Source organism: Talpa occidentalis, unplaced genomic scaffold (genome assembly GCF_014898055.3).
Source record: "Talpa occidentalis isolate TD23 unplaced genomic scaffold, MPIMG_talOcc4v2.1 talOcc4.4, whole genome shotgun sequence".
In the NCBI taxonomy this organism is placed as follows: Eukaryota; Metazoa; Chordata; class Mammalia; order Eulipotyphla; family Talpidae; genus Talpa; species Talpa occidentalis.
In genome coordinates this window covers 124,382,616-124,401,067 of record NW_023604295.1, presented here as the reverse complement: position 1 = coordinate 124,401,067, position 18,452 = coordinate 124,382,616, and the positions used below count along the sequence as shown (strand labels likewise).

At 38.2% G+C, this 18,452-nt stretch overlaps 2 long non-coding RNA genes across 2 annotated transcripts in view; both read right to left on the bottom strand.

The window, feature by feature from the left end:
• Positions 1 to 18,452, bottom strand: part of LOC119257901 (uncharacterized) — a 286,366-nt gene that overhangs the window by 261,611 nt on the left and 6,303 nt on the right. Inside the window, exon 3 of the long non-coding RNA XR_008554000.1 lies at positions 10,906 to 11,125. This is a non-coding gene — a long non-coding RNA (uncharacterized LOC119257901). The remainder of the gene's footprint in view (positions 1 to 10,905; positions 11,126 to 18,452) is intronic.
• LOC129146788 (uncharacterized) lies at positions 110 to 5,541 on the bottom strand. The gene is made up of 3 exons (XR_008554001.1): positions 5,498 to 5,541; positions 1,865 to 1,959; positions 110 to 1,043 (listed from the first exon to the last, which is right to left on the bottom strand). It is a non-coding gene; the product is annotated as an uncharacterized LOC129146788 (long non-coding RNA).

Genomic DNA, 18,452 nt, shown 5'->3' with positions numbered 1-18,452 from the left:
AAAGCAATTCCAGATGCAAACTTGAAAATGCAAGAAACAATGGAGAGATTAAATGTATGAATATATTAAAACATTAAATAATGATGATAAAAATTAATACTTTGTGAGTTTCAATATATGCAGAATTAAAATACATGAAGACAATAGAATATAAATTATGAGTGGAATAAATGAAGCTGGAGTATTTTAAGGTCCTTGCATATTCTGAGAAGTGGCAAAAATATTAATTTAAAATAGGCATTATTAATGATTCAAGGACGCATGATGTAATCTTTAACATAACTATTAAAAGAATTGTAAGAGTACTTATAATTACATAGAAACTCCATTTCTGCATCCTTAGTTGTTAAAACTCATTGATACATATGTGAATTTTGATATCTAAATAACAAACATGATATGGGTTCCAAAATAGCTGAACTCCTGAGCTGTTAACAGAAAGGATGCTTAACAGACTTAGACTGAAATTACTGATCTTGTCCAATGGGAGATCTTTTCAGCTCAGATTCAAATTGCAAATTACTTTCCCATCACTAAATAAGCAAAATAATCCCCTCATATTGCAATGTAAAATATCTACTAAATATCTACTAAGGCGCACAGCATATTAGAATTCCCACAAACTTTTAACAACAGCTGATAAATATTTCTCTTTGCTGACACTGTAGCACATGATATAAGACTTGGGAGGCTAGCTGGAGAGAACAGGCTATTAAGCACCTCTGCAATAAATAGCAGTAAAACACAGAGGCAATAGTATTCAAAAGTAAGTTAAAAGTTGCAATCCAAGAAATGAAAAAGTTTGCCACTTCCAGGAGATAAGAATTAGCCGCAGGCATTTCGCAGAAAGTCCTGGATAGAAGCCACCTGCTTTACGGATAGTTCATAGTGTTTCTATACTTAAAATGAACTCAGTACAATAATAAAATTAAAAAAAAATTAAAATCTCTCATTTGTCTCTCAGGCACAGATTCAAGAACATAACTTTCTTAGCCCAGACAGGCAGGAGACAGGAGACATGTGGTAGACCAACACAGACGACCCTAGGGAAGAAAACAAGATCAGGGGTAAATGTACGACTTCACTTGCTTAAAAGTTACAGCAGTAACTTAAAAAGAAAGCTATGAATATTATTTTCAGATTTAGTTCATTATTTATACTTTATTATTAATGCTACAGAATATTTTAGATAATTCTCATTCCAAAATATAGACTTAGTCATTTTCAATTAATTTTTCTTTGTTCTGCTAAACCTTTTCAAGTTGAAAACTCTCCAGTATAGATGACTGGATCAATGGTACATATACACAATGGAATATTACTCAGCAATCAAAAAAGATACACTCATGCAATTTGCAGCAACATGGATGGAGCTGGAAGGGATCATGCTCAGCGAAATAAGCCAGAAGGAAAAAGAAAAATACCGGATGGTCTCACTCATAGCAGGAATCTAGAAAACCTAAATAAGGGGCCAGGAAAATGACTAATTATAATAAAGTAAAAATCAAAATCAACAAGCAACTATAAACCAGAGACACACTATAGAGGGGGAGGAGAGAGTAGGATCAAAACATGGTGGGGGGTGGTAATTATATGGGGACTATAACCAAGATGAAAATGCATACATTGTGCAAAAATGAAAAACGATGTAAAAATATATAAAATTTAAAAAATAATAATAATAAATAAATTAAAAAAACAAAACCCTCCAGTCATTGGAGTAGATAAGTATTAAGCCTAAATGGATCCATTTCATTATCTTGGTGAAGATACTGCCACCAGGAGGCAATCAAGGCAAGCAAGTAGTGACCCAATCAGACCTTTTGGGCCCCCATCTTGAGAGAGAGAACAGCAATGCACTTACAGTTTGTTCAGGTGCGTTTGAAAAGCTCTCCCATTGCACACCAGCCACTAAACTTGTAGTGCTCAACTAAGTCAATTCGCCACCAAATGCTGGTCCTGAAATTATAGATATACTACTTGTCTTCATAAGTAATTGCTGGATTGTTTTTTTTTTTTAAACTCCCTTTGAGGCCTGTTTACCACAGTGACTTTCTTTTTTTTTTTTTTTAAAGATTTATTTATTTATTTATTTATACAAGCACTGGGTACAGTCAGAATCGCGAGAGGGTGAGAGAATTCACCAGAGCCAGAGCAGGGAGCAGAGCAGGCAGAAGGACCGAAGTACACTGCTGAGGGGAGCAGCGGGCGGCAGGAGAGGTCTGCGCGCCATGTGGGACCCTCCACCAGTGGCCAGGGAGCAGCAGGGGATCGAACCAGCGCTGCAGAGGCTGCAGGCAGCTTCGCAACCCAGGGCTCAACAGCTGTGCCACCGGGGAGGCCCCACAGTGACTTTCTTATGATTCTTCTCCTTCATGCAAAATCTTCCTTCATGCAAAATCTTGGCAAGATGCTAGATTGGACTAATTTAAAAAGTTCATGGAGATGCAGGAAAGAGTAAAGAGAGAATCCAGGGTCCTCTACGTTGGCCTAAGGGTTAAGTCTCAGCACTGTCACTGCAATGGCCTGAGTTCAATCCCTGGCCTGGGTGCTAACCCACATATGGCGCAACAGACCTCACCTGTCTTGACTGCTGCTCCCCTCAGCAGTGTATTTCAGTCAATCCGCCTGTTCTTTTCCTCACTCAGTCTCTGGTGAATCCTCTCACTCCCCACACCCCTGGCCTACACCCCAGTTCTTCTAGGCAAAAACAAATAAACAAAAATCTTTATAAAAAGAGAGAGGGGAGAAAGAGAGAGAGAAAAAGAGAGAGAGAGAGAGAGAGAGAGAGAGAGAGATTCCAGACAAATTTTTACTAGGCATTTTACATGTAAGGGAGAGTTAAATCCAGTCTGTTTTACTATGATTTGACAGTGCTACACTCTTCTGCTTAAAGTCATAAAAATGTCTCCTAAAACTCATCAATACATTAATACACTTTCGCTCCCTCCCTCCCTCCACCACTGCTTCTGCTTTCCAGATACTCTTCAATTCTCTTTTAAAGAAAATAGATATTAGGTGAATGAAGCAGCTGTAAAACCACAGCATAACTGGAAAAAAAATACAGGGAAATATACAACCTGACTTCTGTCTTCTCCCATTGACAGAGTCCCACACCAAGCCGGGGCAGCGAGCCAGCTTGAGTGACACAGTTCACAGAAATTAGTTTCCCAGAGCACTGACTGGCATGGAAAAGGATGGAAAGACAAATAGAGAATATCCAGCATATTAATCTCTTCTGATTTTTTCTTATTTATCTAACATTCCTTCCCAATCTCTGGTAATTCCATTTTTTCTCTCTCAGCCTATTAAATGCAACAATGTCAGTGTCCCGTCCTACGTCCTTTTGTCTTCTCATACCACATTCTCTCCTCAGGAGAGCTCACCCACACTTATACATGCAATTAACACCTACACACCAATGGTCCACAGTTGTGTAATTCCAACCTAAATCACTTCCCTGAACTTGGGACCAGTTAAATATCTCAAGTTTAATGTCTCAAGTTCAAAATATCCACAACTGCCCTCATCATCTTCTTCTCTAGATAGAAACTGTTCCCATTCTCCCAAGGTTCTGCAGTCCCTGAAGTTGTCCTTCATACTTCATAGGTAGTAAAGAACTATGCTCAAGGAATTTGACTTGAAAAATTCTCTCAAATCTATCCTCTATTTATATCCACCACCACCTCTGTCCAAGGATCTTCATTTGCATCGGAACTATCTCCCACCTCACTCCTGCCTCCACTCTAATCTATTTTCAATGCAGTAGCCAAAGTGATCTTTAAAAATAATCATAAGTCTGGTCACTACACAACCATGCTTTAAAGTCTTCAATTATTCTTCTTAGCCTACTGATCAGAATCTTTATCAAGAGGTACAAGCCTCCTTGGCATCCTCGTCCTCTGTGTTCCTTGTCAGTTTCCTACTCTTGTCATTTTACCCTTAACTTAGTTTGTAGAAAAAGTCAAGCCTCCTCTTACCAAGTGTTGTGTAGGGGCTCCTTTGTATGAGTCACTTTCCATAGCTGCATCTCACCGCTTTGGCAACATAACTCCAACACAAACTATAAGTTTTCTGGGAGAAAATCTTTCTGTCCACCACACCCAAATGGTATGTTCTCTCACAGAACCATGTTCCCTTTCTTCAGAGAACACACTTCTTTCCTTACTTTATTTTTATTTTTTTTAAAGATTTATTTATTTATACAAGAACTGGGGTACAGGTCAGAGGCATAGAAGGGTGAGAGAATTCATAAAAGAGTGGGGAACAGAACAGGCAGGCAGATGACCAAAATACACTGCTGAGGGGAGCAGCAGGCGAGGCAGGAGAGATCTGCCACGCCATGTGAGTTTCTCCCTTGCTGGCCGGGGATCGAACTTGTGCTGCAGAGGCTGCGGACAGCTTTACAGCGCTGGGCTCAACACGCTGCACCACTGGGGAGGCCCACTTCATTCCTCATTTTAATTGTATCTGGAGTAATCATCACCAACCCTTAGTATTCTGGAAGGGTCATGCAAACAGGTCTACTTTTACTTAACCATTGCATTCACAGCACTTAGCCTTGTGTACAATATATAGTGTCTTAATTCTGGCTTCTAAAGCAGAAAAGCATATGCTAGGTGACCTGTAAAACAGCAGACATTTGTCTCTAGGAATCTGGGGGCTGGAAGTCCAAGATTAAGGGATTACAGAGCTGGTATCTAGTAAGAGTTTCTTCCTTGTCCCACAAACACATGCTACCTGTGTCTTCAGATGGTGGAAGGAGAAGGAAGTCCCCTGGAATCTTTTTTATAAAGGCAGTAAGTACATCCATGAGGGCAGAGTCTTGTGAATGACCTCCCAAAAATCTCGCTTCCAAATATCTTCACGTTGGGATTTAAGTTTCAATATATGAACCTCATAGTCTCCAATCAAAATATATGAAACTTAAGGTTTCCAATCAGAAACTAGAGAATACATAGATATTCAATCTATGGCAGTGATCAACAGATATATTGAGTAAATGAAGACATAGATAGATAAGTGGGTGAGGGGGGTGGATGAATGAATGAATGAATAAATAAAACTAAATAAAAAAATAGAAGTAGTCAATGCTAATCCTACAACTGGGAAGCACTGTAATTCCAGTTGGAAGGTCTTGGGTGGAGGTAAGAGTATAAGACTGAGACATGACATAGAAAGTAGAAACTGAATTTTAATGATATCAAGATTTGCATAAATTGGAACACCTTGTCAAACTGTCCCTTGGATGGGCTCTGCTGCATGGCATTCTGAGATTCCAGCATCCCACGTCAAAAAGAAAGCTGAGGAACCCAGGACTTGAGAAAATCTCACCTCATTTTCACCGCATAGTAATGTAAGGCCTGCTGTGCAGTGAAGACCTCAGGAATAAAGGCTAAGCAGCTTAAAATAATGCTTGGGTGCATAGAGTTGACAGAGAGGTTAACACAGAGTATGGTTCAGTTACAAAGAGCTATCCTACAGGGGTTTGCCATACCTGTCAGTCAGTAGGAAAAACTTTCCAATCAGATAACACACAAGAGCCTAGAGAGATGAAGGAGAAAGAAACTGGTCAAACCGGCTGTCTGGTCAACCTGGCTGTCTGTACATGGCTGAGTGCTCTCATTTCAGGGAAGCCATTTTGTGCATCTTAATGTTCCCCACCTCAGTGCCAGCACTCTTTTTTCTACTTCCAAAATGTTTTGCAGCTGCCATGTAAACCCAGACATAATTCAAAGTAATGAGGAAAACTATTTTTAGAAAGAAAAAACACTCTTCATCACTTAATCTAAAGTGAATAAAAATAATTAAGAAAAAGTGTTTTGGAAATGGTACAACAGCTGCTCTGTATCTGAATATAATATTATACCACCAAAGAAAGGAGGAAAAAAAAACTTCAGCTAACCACTATATCAATTGTTAACTGGAAGAACTACCAATGATATATGGAATTAGAATTTCTTAAATGCTACGCTATTCTCCAACATCAGATAAATTGTATTTCATCTATCGTCAGAAAATATCCATCTCAGACTCTGTGGAAAGTTGGGTTTTGTTTATTTGTTGTTTGTTTAACTTTTAGAGCTTTTCTCCATTTTTTAATGTATGTGGTATTTCCACTTTATACAACCTTTTACAGTTATTTAGAGAGCCTGACTAGTCTCACACAGCATGCATACAAAGAGTGAAAAAAGAAAGAACAGACTCAGAATTGCCTTCATTGGTAGGCAAGATAATGCCAAGGCTTAGACTTGACTTTGGAGTTTTCCAAACTTGTCTTTGTTTCCAATGGCAACTATAAAATACAACCAGCAGTGATTCACATTTAGATTGCTTTTGTCAGTAGGTTGCATAATTAGATTGAATGTGCTTAATCTCTCTTAGAGCAAAAACATGGAAAGATTTCACTTGATGAAAAAAAGAAAAACACAGTGGAACATTTCTAAAGCTGAAGTGTTTGTGGATTTCTAACACCAATACACAATATTCTTTGCCGACTTGGTTTCAGAGGCTGCACGTTGGAACTGCTCCATTTGGTGGTGAGGTTTACAGAAAATTTGTTGTGGTTGCATCTCACAATCAGAGCCAGAATGAAAAAAAGGCTGTGGCATAATATCTGTCATCAGAGGGCTAGGGAAAGAAAACCTGCTATCCCTTTTAGCAAACCTTTTTGAGGAGCCGATGCCAAGCCCCTGTGTTTGTCCTGATGGGGGAGATATGAACCAGACAAAGTCCTGCCTCCATTAGTTTGCAATCTGTTATGGAGAATTTTACTGTTAAAAATAATAAATAATAGAGCAGTGATTTCAGGCTTTTTTTTTTTTTTTTTTTTTGCATGTCTCAAGAGTGTCAAATTTGCTGGTGCTCACAGGGTCAGAGAAGATGTCCTGGGAGAAAATGTCCAGCTGAGCTTTAAAAGAAATGGACATATGTGCAAAAGCAAAAAGTATAAAATGCCATGCAGTTCCTGCCTTAGGCTAAAATGCCATTAAAGTATTAAACAAAGTTCCCCATTCTGAAAATATGAGCACCCTTTCTGGGTGTCTTAAACTCAGATTTATCTCCAAGTACTTTCTGATCTTCCTTTCTTCCTCCTTCCCTCCCTACCCACCCTCCTTTCCTTTCTTCTTATTATCAAGCAAGTTTAAATACCAGAATTGATTCTAGCAGAAAAATCTCTGGAAACCACCTAAATTAATATGGAGAATTCCTTCAAGACAAGACTAGTAGAGATTAATTTTGTTTTCTCTTAAATTTCAGTTTCATAGGCATCTTTTTGTTTAAAATCCTAGGTATTAGATCAGATTCACAAACACAAGTTTTAAAAGCTTCACTTTTCAAATTTTCATCTATTTCCACCATTCCAACATCAGAAATGTTCCCTCTTTTACATACATAATGTGTAGTTACCTCCCACCATTTACCAGTTCTGCCAAGAAACTAATAAGCCCTTATTGTCTTCAGATTGTTTCTTACCAACACATAGCCTTTACACACACACACACAGTCATCATTTGAGGCAGAATAAAATTTTGTCCCCAGATAACTCCTCATTGAAATGAAACTAAGCTCTAAAAGCTGAAAGAAAATGCATTATCAAGAGGGAATGGGGGGAGAGGGGGCTCCCTGGTGGCGCAAGGGGTTAAGCACTGCACTATGAAGCAATCCCCAGCCTTTGCAGCATGAATTCAATCCCTGGCCAGGGAGCTACCCACGTGGCACAGCGGACCTCTCCTGTCTTGCCTGCTGCTCCCCTCAGCAGTGTATTTCAGTCAGTCTGCTTGTTCTGTTCCCCGCTCTGTCTCTGGTGAATCCTCTCACCCCCCACACCTCTGGCCTGTACCCCAACTCTTGTATGTATAAATAAATAAATCTTTAAAAAAAATGAGGGAATGGGTGCTAATTTTACACACCAGCTCAGACTTACAAAATCAACACTTGATGACTCTCTCTATATATATATATGTGTGTGTGTGTGTGTGTATGTGTGAGAGAGAGAGAAATGTATAAATCACTAAAATTTATTTTGTATGTGTATAATAATGAGTTTTAAATGCTGTTTTCTCTTTTATTTCTTAGACTTAGATTTAGAAAATTGAAACAAGTATTTCTTAAACCAGTGAATCAAGTTTGAAGGAAATGAATATCTTTGACTTTTCATAATTTTTGGAAGATATTTATAATAGAAATGTGAAGAAGATAACCCATTTCATTTTTCCTTCCCTCTTAGCTAATCATTGTCTTTTTGTCTAAAGGAGTGTGTGCTTGGTTAAACTGTAAAATGTGTAAGTTTGGGGGGATACTTAGCACAATCCATAGAAGAATGTACCCAGGAAGATTTGTTCATTCTTTGTCAACCAGAGAGTGAACTGTATACAAAGCTACACTAAGAATAGCTAACATTGCAAATACAATGTGATTTAAGGTCTTAACACATTTAAATTCTCACAACAGGGCCTCCCCGGTGGCACAGCGGTTGAGCGCTGGGTTGCGAAGCTGCCCACAGCCTCTGCAGCGCCGGTTCGATCCCCGGCCTCTGGCGAGGGTCCCACATGATGCTCAGACCTCTCTTGCCGCCCACTGCTCCCCTCAGCAGTGTACTTTGTCAGTCTGCCTGTTCTGTTCCCCACTCTGGCTCTGGTGAATTCTCTCACCTTCCTGCGCTTCTGACTGTACCCAGCGCTTATATAAATAAATAAATAAATAAATCTTTAAAAAAATAATAAATTCTCACAACAATTTTATGAAGTATTATCCTAATTTTATGAATGGGGATTACATAACACAAAAAGATTAAGTAATTTTCCCAAATGACTATTTTACATATTCTTATCTATCTAGAAGATTTTCTCAGTTTAGAAAAAAATGGTTGTCATTTACTTCTCATGAGATATACAAAATACTTTCTGTTGTTACTAATACCCATGGTCCTAAGCTACAGGAGACTGATGATATTGTTGGTGAGAAAGTGGAAAAATTGGAATTTCCATATGCAGCAGGTAGGAATATAAAGTAGTAAAACCACTTTGGACAAGTAATTTCATCTGATCAAGTATTTGTCACATTATAAGTAAACTGATAGATTATTTTGATTGTTTTGATTTTCAGTCATTTGGTTTGTAGGTAATATTCCAATGCCTCCTTTGAGACACCAAATTCACTCCTGCTGGCATCCCAGAAAAACGAGTCTTTAACCACCTTATTGTTTACAGTTAAATTTACTCTTTTTTTTTAAAGATTTATTTATTTATACAAGAACTGGAGTACAGACCAGATGCGCAGGAGGGTGAGAGAATTCACCAGAGACAGAGCGGGGAGCAGAACAGGCAGACTGACGAAAAATACTGTTGAAGGGAGCAGCGGGCGAGACAGGAGAGGTCTGCTTTGCCATGTGGGATTCTTGCCACCCTGCCAGCATCAAACCCGCGCCACAGAGGCCACGGACAGCTTTACAACGCGGGCGCTCAACAGCCTGCGCCACTAGGGAGGCCCAAATTTACTTTCTTGATCCAACTATTTTTCCAATCCCCCTGCTCTCAACTCATAATTAATTTCCTGTTTACAACCTGAAGCTCCTCTCATCCTGGTGCTCAACCCCAATATGACCTTCCCTTTCCTTTTTAATTATTGCTTGTACCCTTGCTCCAATTCACCAGCCTCATTTGTTCCAGGTAAACATTTCTCCTCTGCCCCTATCTTGCCACAGCTCAGCCATGAGCAGTGTTTACCTGTATCAATGTGTTCTTTGCAGTGGGGCTAAAATATCAGGTTGTAAAACCATGGCTCCAGATCTACCTTCTCAGAATTCCATTGCCAGAAAGACAGTTGCCTCTCACAGGGATTTCTTGGCAGTACTTTCCAGTAACAAGAATAACTGCCAGTCATAGGAGAACTGGATACGCAACCTATTTTTTAGGTCTAGAATAATCCCTGGCCAACACAAGCTATTAAAAAGTTTGTTAGATTATATTAACACCACAGTTTCTCATCAGAATCATGTATAAATCATTTTTTCATGCTTTCTCAACACTTGTTTTATATGGAGTATTTAATATAAACACAAATCATCCCAGGCTATTTTTCAATTTGACATGTGTTATGAAAATATAAAGTAGAAAATCAAGCAGTAAATAAACACAGTTTTATAGGAGCAGACTGAGAAAAGTATAGATTTTCTACTTAACAAAATAAAGGAAATAATAAAAAACCTTTATTAAATAGGTAAAAATGTTGTCAAACTAATTCTTAAATTTGTTTCTAGTAGTTGAAGCAAAAAAAGAAGGAAAAGCAGGAGTATTTAAGATGTCATGGTGAGGTACTATTCAATTAAGATAATAAATATGTGGTAAAACAACGTTTAAAGAAATATTTAGAATACACAAAAAGCCAAGGACACATAGTTATTACAAAGCTTCTCTTAATGGATTTCCCTTGCCTTGGCCCCTGAGTTCTCTGATGTCCTAAATAAATTTGTATATAAACCCACCCCTTCAATGTGCCAGACACAGGATCTTCTGAAGAGAACTGCTGTCCAGTAGACCACCCATGGTGTGTCATTTTTTTATTCTATTCTTACAGCAGGGATAGAAATTTATATTCTTCTCAACTGTTACTTTTCCATTAATATAAGTAAAATATGTGTGTTTCATTTCAGGGTTTTTAGCCTCCTAGAAACTAGTGGTTACTGTATGTCAACCCACTATATGGCACATTGTGTGTGTGTATATGTGTATATACATATTTATATTTTATATATTTATATATATCTTTTATATGATATATATGTTTATATATGATAAGTATATTGGTCAATAAATTTTGGTTGTGAGAGAAATCCAATTCAATCTAGAATATGCAAAGAAAAAATGGTGATGTACTTGGTGCAGCAGACCTCTCCTGTCTTACCTGCTCATTGTAGTAGTTGGAAGGGAAACATGACTGCAGACAACTCCAGGTTTATATCATTCTAGTAAGTTAAATCAGAGGAAAGAGACACCTTTTCCTTGTTCATATAGAAAATTCTAGGTCAATGAGATGGAATCCAGTAGTTCTTGATTGTCAGACACACCAGAAATGTGTGGAATGGAGGAGTATCAGTTCACCAAATGAAGGGATGATTCTTGACCTAAAGAAATAGGTAAGATATGTTGACTAGGCAAAAATAGATATCTTGACTACCAGTGTGGCAGATACTACTGGTATCCACCCCACATCTTCTTGGTCTGCCTCTAAGTTCACCTGTAGCTGTGGAAGATGGTTTCTGGCACACTGGAAATTCCCCATCTCAAGTTCCTGGCTATCCCTATTTCTCTGCTTGAGGGCTTTCTCTACACCGTAGGATCACGTGTCACCACAGACAAGCACAACACAAGAAGAATTGGCAAATTAACCTATAGAATGGAGTGTGGAAGTTTCCTCTTTGTCCAAGAGAAAAATTCTGAGGCATGTCCCACATAGTTTCTCAAACCATCTGTAATGGAATTGGACTCCTGTTGCTTACAATGGTAGCTTCTTCTTTTTTCTTCTCACTTCCCTACTTTCTTGTCTGATTGCCTGAGTTTACAACACAAATGAACTACCTCCACCCTAGTCCTTATCTCAAGGTCAGTTAGGGGGAAGACACTTGGGTTATCTATTCAGTTTCCTCAATAATTATAAACAATAATTATACTAGGCACTGGAATATAACAATAAACAAGAGAAGTATAGTAGCTCTTAGAAAAGATAGCAAAGAAACTTAACCTCTAATTTTAATTGCCATATTTTTTCATGTGCATTCTTGGTGTCAGTTAAAATAAAGAGAATGATTTGTCTTTAGAGATTGGTTATGAAATTCATTTATATTAATTAAAATGTATTTATATGCATTTATATTTTTCTTTTTCCTTTGATCTACATTATAAAGCTAGAGATTAAGTACCACTCAAACATTTTATCCCCAATTCCAAGAATAAGTCAAATTGAGGAATTCTGTAAATGGACTTAAGTCCATCCTGTTTGTTATGCCTTGTTCTTCCTATCAACTGTGTTTCCCACCTGAGGTTCAACTTTCACTTTAAATTCTAGAACTTATTGTAATCTTCAGCAAACAAAATTTAAATAATTCTTCCCCAATATTTTAGAATACAAAATCAGGTCACCTCTAACCTCACATCACCCAAATCATGACAAGACTTTTCTCTTATTCCTAAGACTTATGTGTCTACCTTGAAACTTAGCACTTAGAACTGGGTTTCATTGTTATCCTGTTTAGCAGCTAAAGTACCAAGTGCTTTCAATCACAAGTGACAGGAATACATAAGGGAAATGGTCATTGGGCATCACATTGTCATTGGGCATCACAAGACCCCAAGTTTCACTGTATTTGCGGCATTGTCTTCATTACCCTGCCACTTTCCAGTTTGCTCATCTCCTTGTATCAACTTTTTCCTCAATGTGACCCCCTTTGTGATAGCAGAACTGGCTGCTGTAGTAACAAAAAGACAAGAGAACATTTGTATTTTAACAGTCTTGTAAAATCCTGGCATTTGCTATGATTGATCCAGCTTGGGTCATCAATAACACGCTGCTTGGTAAAGGCATTTAGGACTCATCCTGGTTGCTAGCTGGGGATACTGCATGCTCACTATCTGGCTGTCTTCCCAAATGAGACTTGTGATAGGGCAAAGGGAAGGGAGTGCGCGCACTGGAGACAGTAGCCTCTACACCTATATCATGGTTATGTGACTCTGCATTTCTGCCTTGATTCCTTGACTTTAGTCTTTTTATCTTAAGTTATCTATTTCCTTACCCAAGCTATTTAGCATTCAGTCTTGTGTTGTTCTTTCCAAGTCCCCAGCTAGGAATCTGGGAACCAGGTCTAATTCACTAATTCCACTAAGTTTGAATGCCTGTGTTTCTGACCCTCAAGTATCAGCTCATTTCTTCTTACTGTGCCCCATGAATCTCCCAGGAAGTTGTTTTGGAACCCCAACACTTCATTCTTCTTATTCCATATGGTTTTGGCCACCCTAACTTATTGATTGTTGCCACTCAACATCGGTCACCAGATAATTCCTAGAGCAAGTGCCACGTCTGTCTCCAACTCCACGCTCTACTCTACCTGTCATAGTTTGTCAAAGTGCTGCTGGATCAGACCCAAATTATAAGTAAATTAATTAATCAATTTAAAATCTTTTAAATTTACATTTATTAGAAGTATACACTATTAGAAGAAAGGAAACTCTCATAAAAATATAGATGAGATTATTTTTATTGAATATTAAATATTGAATATTATTATTATTCAAAATAATTTACAGATATTATTTTGAGAAACATTGGTTTAGACTTTCAGGAAAGAACAGTGGGAATTCTTTAAGAGAAGTAATTTTCTCATTCACTAATGAAATTTTAAGCAAAGTATTTTCAAATAAAGATATTTATGGTAGTTATACTGAATGCCAATGAATAACCTTTCAGGCTTCTTCCAAATAAGACAGGGTTTAGAAGAGGTTTAAATAATTTGCACATGGCTCATCTGTTTATTTAAGTTCATACCTCTAAAGCTTTTGAGAACAGCTTGTTCTTTTTTTTTTATCATCTTACACATCTCTTCTGCAGACTCATTTATAACACTAAGCTGCTTTAAAATTCTTTCACCCTCTTTCAAATGGTTCAAATAACTGTACCCCATGCCCCATCTGGTTTATTGTAAAGTATGAACTAGCCAAAGCCATAATTACTAACATTTTACAAAACAGGAACTAGTCCTCAGTTCGAGAATTCCGTTAATGGCTAAAACACATTATACAGTTTTCCCTGTCCTGAAAGTTGTGTCTCCAATATCTTCTAAAATGTGGCTTTCACATTTTTATTGATAAGAAGAAAAATAACACAAGTCAAAATAATGTGAAATAGTAATTGAATCAAAGCAACATGATGGTTCCATTGGGAGGGCCTCCATGTTGTTCACATTAACATTAGATAAAATGGCAATTAAACTAATTTAGCAAGTTTGGTCTAACTTATTTTATTTTTGAGTAGTTTTTTTTTTTTTTTAAGATTTATTTATTTAGGGCCTCCCCTGGTGGTGCAGCAGTTGATCGCTGGGCTGCAAAGCTGCCTGCAGCCTCTGTAGCACCGGTTCAATCCCTTGCCGACAGTGAGGGTCCCACATGGCGCGCAGACCTCTCCTGCCGCCCGCTGCTCCCCTCAGGAGTATATTTTGTCGGTCTGCCTGTTCTATTCCCTGCTCTGGCTCTGGTGAATTCTCTCACCCTCCCGTGCTTCTGACTGTACCCAGTGCTTGTATAAATAAATAAATAAATAAATCTTGAAAAAAAAAAAGATTCATTTATGCATATAAGAGCTGGGATACAGGCCAGACAAGTGGGGGCTGAGAGGATTCACCAGACAGAGTGGGGAAGAGAACAGGCTGACTGACTGAAATACACCGCTGGGGGGAGCAGCGGGCGAGACAGGAGAGGTCTGCTTCACCATGTGGTCTTTCCCTGGCCAGCTGGGGATCGAAATTGTACTGCAGAAGCTGCAGATCGCTTCATAGTGCGGTGCCAAACTCCTTGTGCCACCAGGGAGGCCTGAGTAGGTTTGTTTTTAACAGGATATATCTATCAAGAACAAGTACTGCCTTTCTCATAAAAATAGAAAAAGAAAATTTTAGATTTCAAAAAGATGTGAAAGATCTTCAAATACAACTGTACATCTCAAAGATTCTCAAGGGTCTTTCTAAAATATTTAATTATTTCAGTGCAGAAATATGCATATAAAAGTTGTCTAGTGTCTCCTAAATATAACATCTATGGGGCCTCCCTGGTGGCGCAAGGGGTTGGGATGCAACCTATGAAGCCAACCTCAGCCACTGCAACAGGAGTTCAATCCCCAGCCAGGAGCTACCCACATAGTACAGCAGACCTCCCCTAACTCACCCGCTGCCCCCTCAGCACTGTGTTTCAGTCAATCTGTCTTTTTTGTTCCCCACTCTGTCTCTAGTGAAACCTGTCACCACCCCCCGTACATCTGGCCTGTAACCCAGCTCTTGTATGCATAAAAATAAAATAAATATTTTAAAAAAGATAACATTGATGTCTGTTACTAAATATCTATATATATAGATATAGATATAGATAGATAGATAGATAGATAGATAGATAGATAGATAGATAGATAGATAGATAGATAGTCTTATCTGATGGCCAGATAAAAACCAGCCACATTTTCAAGTCTGAGAAGCAAAGCAAAGAAAAAAGTAATGTCAACTCCCATGTTTACTGAACAGGTACTCCACAATTTTGAAATAAATTTTCCATTCAGATGAAGTAGTCATTTTCTAAGGAGATAAATATTTCTGTCTGGCAAATAAGCTTTCTCTGCTTCCCAAGTAATTTCACTCTTAAGAGGAAATATCAATGCATGTATTGTCTTTTATAACATGAAGCTAAATAAGGTACAGAATTATGTACTCCTTTAAATTTCAATATTTGCGTTAGCTGTTCTAAATAAGAGTTAATGCAAATATTGAATAAAAAAAAATGGCTGACTTTAAGATTTTTTCAATTACTATTTAGCAATGCTGTGTTACCTCCACCAAAAAGTCTCATTGGACGTAACTCATTTACTTCGTTGCCTTACCTCTGTACTCTTATAATATCTTGGCCATATCTTTGTGATTGCATTGATCATACTGTCTTATAAGCATATGTTTATGTGTTTATCTCCCACCCAAACTGTAAGAGAGGAATCGTTTTACTGATATCTGTGCCAGTGAGTATGACTGAGTGTACGCTTCCTGTACTCTTCAAAGTAAGATACGCTTCCTGTACTCTTCAAAGTCACAGCATTTAAATCTGGCTTCTGTGCCCTCCCCACATTTCAGCTTTTCATAGAGACTATGAAAAACAACCAAGGCTTACAAAGAAGTCTTTAGGTTGTCTTCTTCATCTCACATCATATTTTAGAAAAATTTGAGCCAACATTTTAAATGTGGGTGACTTGATATAAATATCAGGATTTCAGCTACTCTTCAAAAGGTGGAAGGTCTAGCAACACTTGGCTTGATTTTTTTTAAATCCTTATTTATTTACTTTTTAAAAGATTTATTTATTTATACAAGAATTGGGGTACAGGTCAGAGGCGTGGGAGGGTGAGAGAATTCACCAAAGTCAAAGTGGGGAGCAGAACAGGCAGATGGATGGAGGAAAACACTGCTGAGGGGAGCAGCAGGCGAGGCAGGAGAGGTCTACTGCGCCATATGGGTTTCTCTCTGGCTGGCCAGGAATCGAACCTACGCTGCAGAGGCTGCGAACAGCTTCACAGTGCTGCACTCAACCCACTGCGCCACCGGGAAGGCCCATTGGCTTGATTTCTTCTGAAGTATTACTCAACTGTTGTCAGCTATGGTTATTTCTGCACAACATATAGACTCTGCAGTCTACCTCAGTCCCTAGTGTTCCTAATTACTCCCTGATGCCAAGGCTAAGAATCAGCTGCCATTTATATTTGCACTGATATTCTTTGAGTGTAGAAATCTCTTTCTACAAAACAAAAGATAGAAAAATCAAAGATAAATTTAGATAATCAAATGATATTAAAAAATGTATCAATCTGTTTAATTTATCTGCTTATCTTGATCTGTCTTGCTAGTCTTCTGATTAGTTCACTTAATATACTCAAATGTGTGCTCCTGGATCTAACTGGTCTTCCCCATTTTGATGTATCCTATGCACATTGATGGTATCATTACTCTTTACTAACCTCTTTAATATAGTAATAAAAGTAGTAGTAGTAACAGTCATTAAGATCTACTAAATGCTGGTTCTAACTAGTTTTCCTATACTGTCTAGTGTACTTTACATGCATTAACATTTAAATCTTTATGTGAAAGATTTGAAATAGGTGCCGTTATCATTAACTCTGCGTGAATTCTATACAGTTTCATGTAGACAAACAGCACCGCACAGCACCTCACAAACTCAACAGCACCTCACTGCAGGTCTGCACCATGCACCTCTCTTCCCTTGCAGAGGTTTCCCTGTGGCTGCTGATATGACAGGTCCTTATGCAACTATGTGTTGCATCATGGAGGAACAAAGAACCAATGATCCATCTTCCAATCAGGCAAAATTTTGACCTTAGGAGATAAGAGTTGGTGGATTAATTCCTCCCCTCAGAGACCAGAGAAACAATTTGTACTTCATATCAAGTAACAACCAAATCAGTTACATATCTCTATTGTGTCCAGAAGGGATTCTAACTGACTTGGTTTATGATGGATCAGCAAGGAAGGGAGGGAATGAAAGTTATAGAGCAACAAAATGAATTGGAAACTTTATAAGACAGTATTCTACTGCTATATGGTCCCTAAGACTCAATCCCAATGTTGCTTCCTGATTAATATCCTCTGATCCCAACAGCAGCATGTGGTAATTTAAAAAGCCCCATGCATCCAGCACAAAGAAAATCAAACTTTCACAAACTCTGAATTCTTCATATCTGTCAGATAGGTATAATAATGTCCATCTTTGTGAGAAAAATCAGTTTTGAAATGCCTAGCATGTAATAGAACTGGGGTGTAGGCCAGATGTAGGCGGGGGTGTGAGAGGATTCACTAGAGACAGAGTGGGGAGTAGAACAGGAGGATCTATTGAAATACACTGCTGAGGGGAGCAAAGGGGCTGAGAGACAGGAGGGGTCTCCTTCTCCATGTGGGTTAGCTCCCTGGCTGGGGATGGAATTCGCATTGCAAATAGCTTCATAGTGCTGAGACTTTACCCCTTGCACCACCAGGGAGGCCCACATAATAGATTTTCAACACATTCCATCTGCAAAAAGTAATACCCCCCTAAAGATTTACACAATTTAAGGTATCTTTATATCACTCTATATCTGATTTTCATTTGTGGAATTTTGCCACTTTTTGGAAATGATTAGTTCTTCCCCAGACTCAGGAAATGTAAACTTTTCCCCAATTTTTATAAGGAAAAACTTTTTCTTCCTCTCTCAAATGTACCAAATGCATCATATTGTAAATAGTGTTGGAAGGGCTAAAATAGTTGGAAGGGTAAATAGTGTTGGAAGGGTCTTACTGAAAAACAGCAAGACCATATCTGCCCTCAAAGAATTGAATATTAAATTGTTGATGTCATTACTTAACTTTCAGATGAGTGTTTCTATATAGTTAATTCCACATGGTCCTCATATGACAAAAAATAAACATCATTAAAGTTGGCTCCTTCCCTCATCCATGTTGCCTTCATTTCCACACCCATGATGCAAGAAGAAATTGCTCATGTGTGTTTGATTACATGAAAACGGCTGATGTATTTCCTCTTATTAATTGCAGTGAGTCTACAATTTATAAACTATTTTCTTTTCCACCCCAATTGCCATTTCTCAAAACACTAGTTATATATGCTTGACCGAACACAGCACAGAAAATGTCTGAGATATATAAG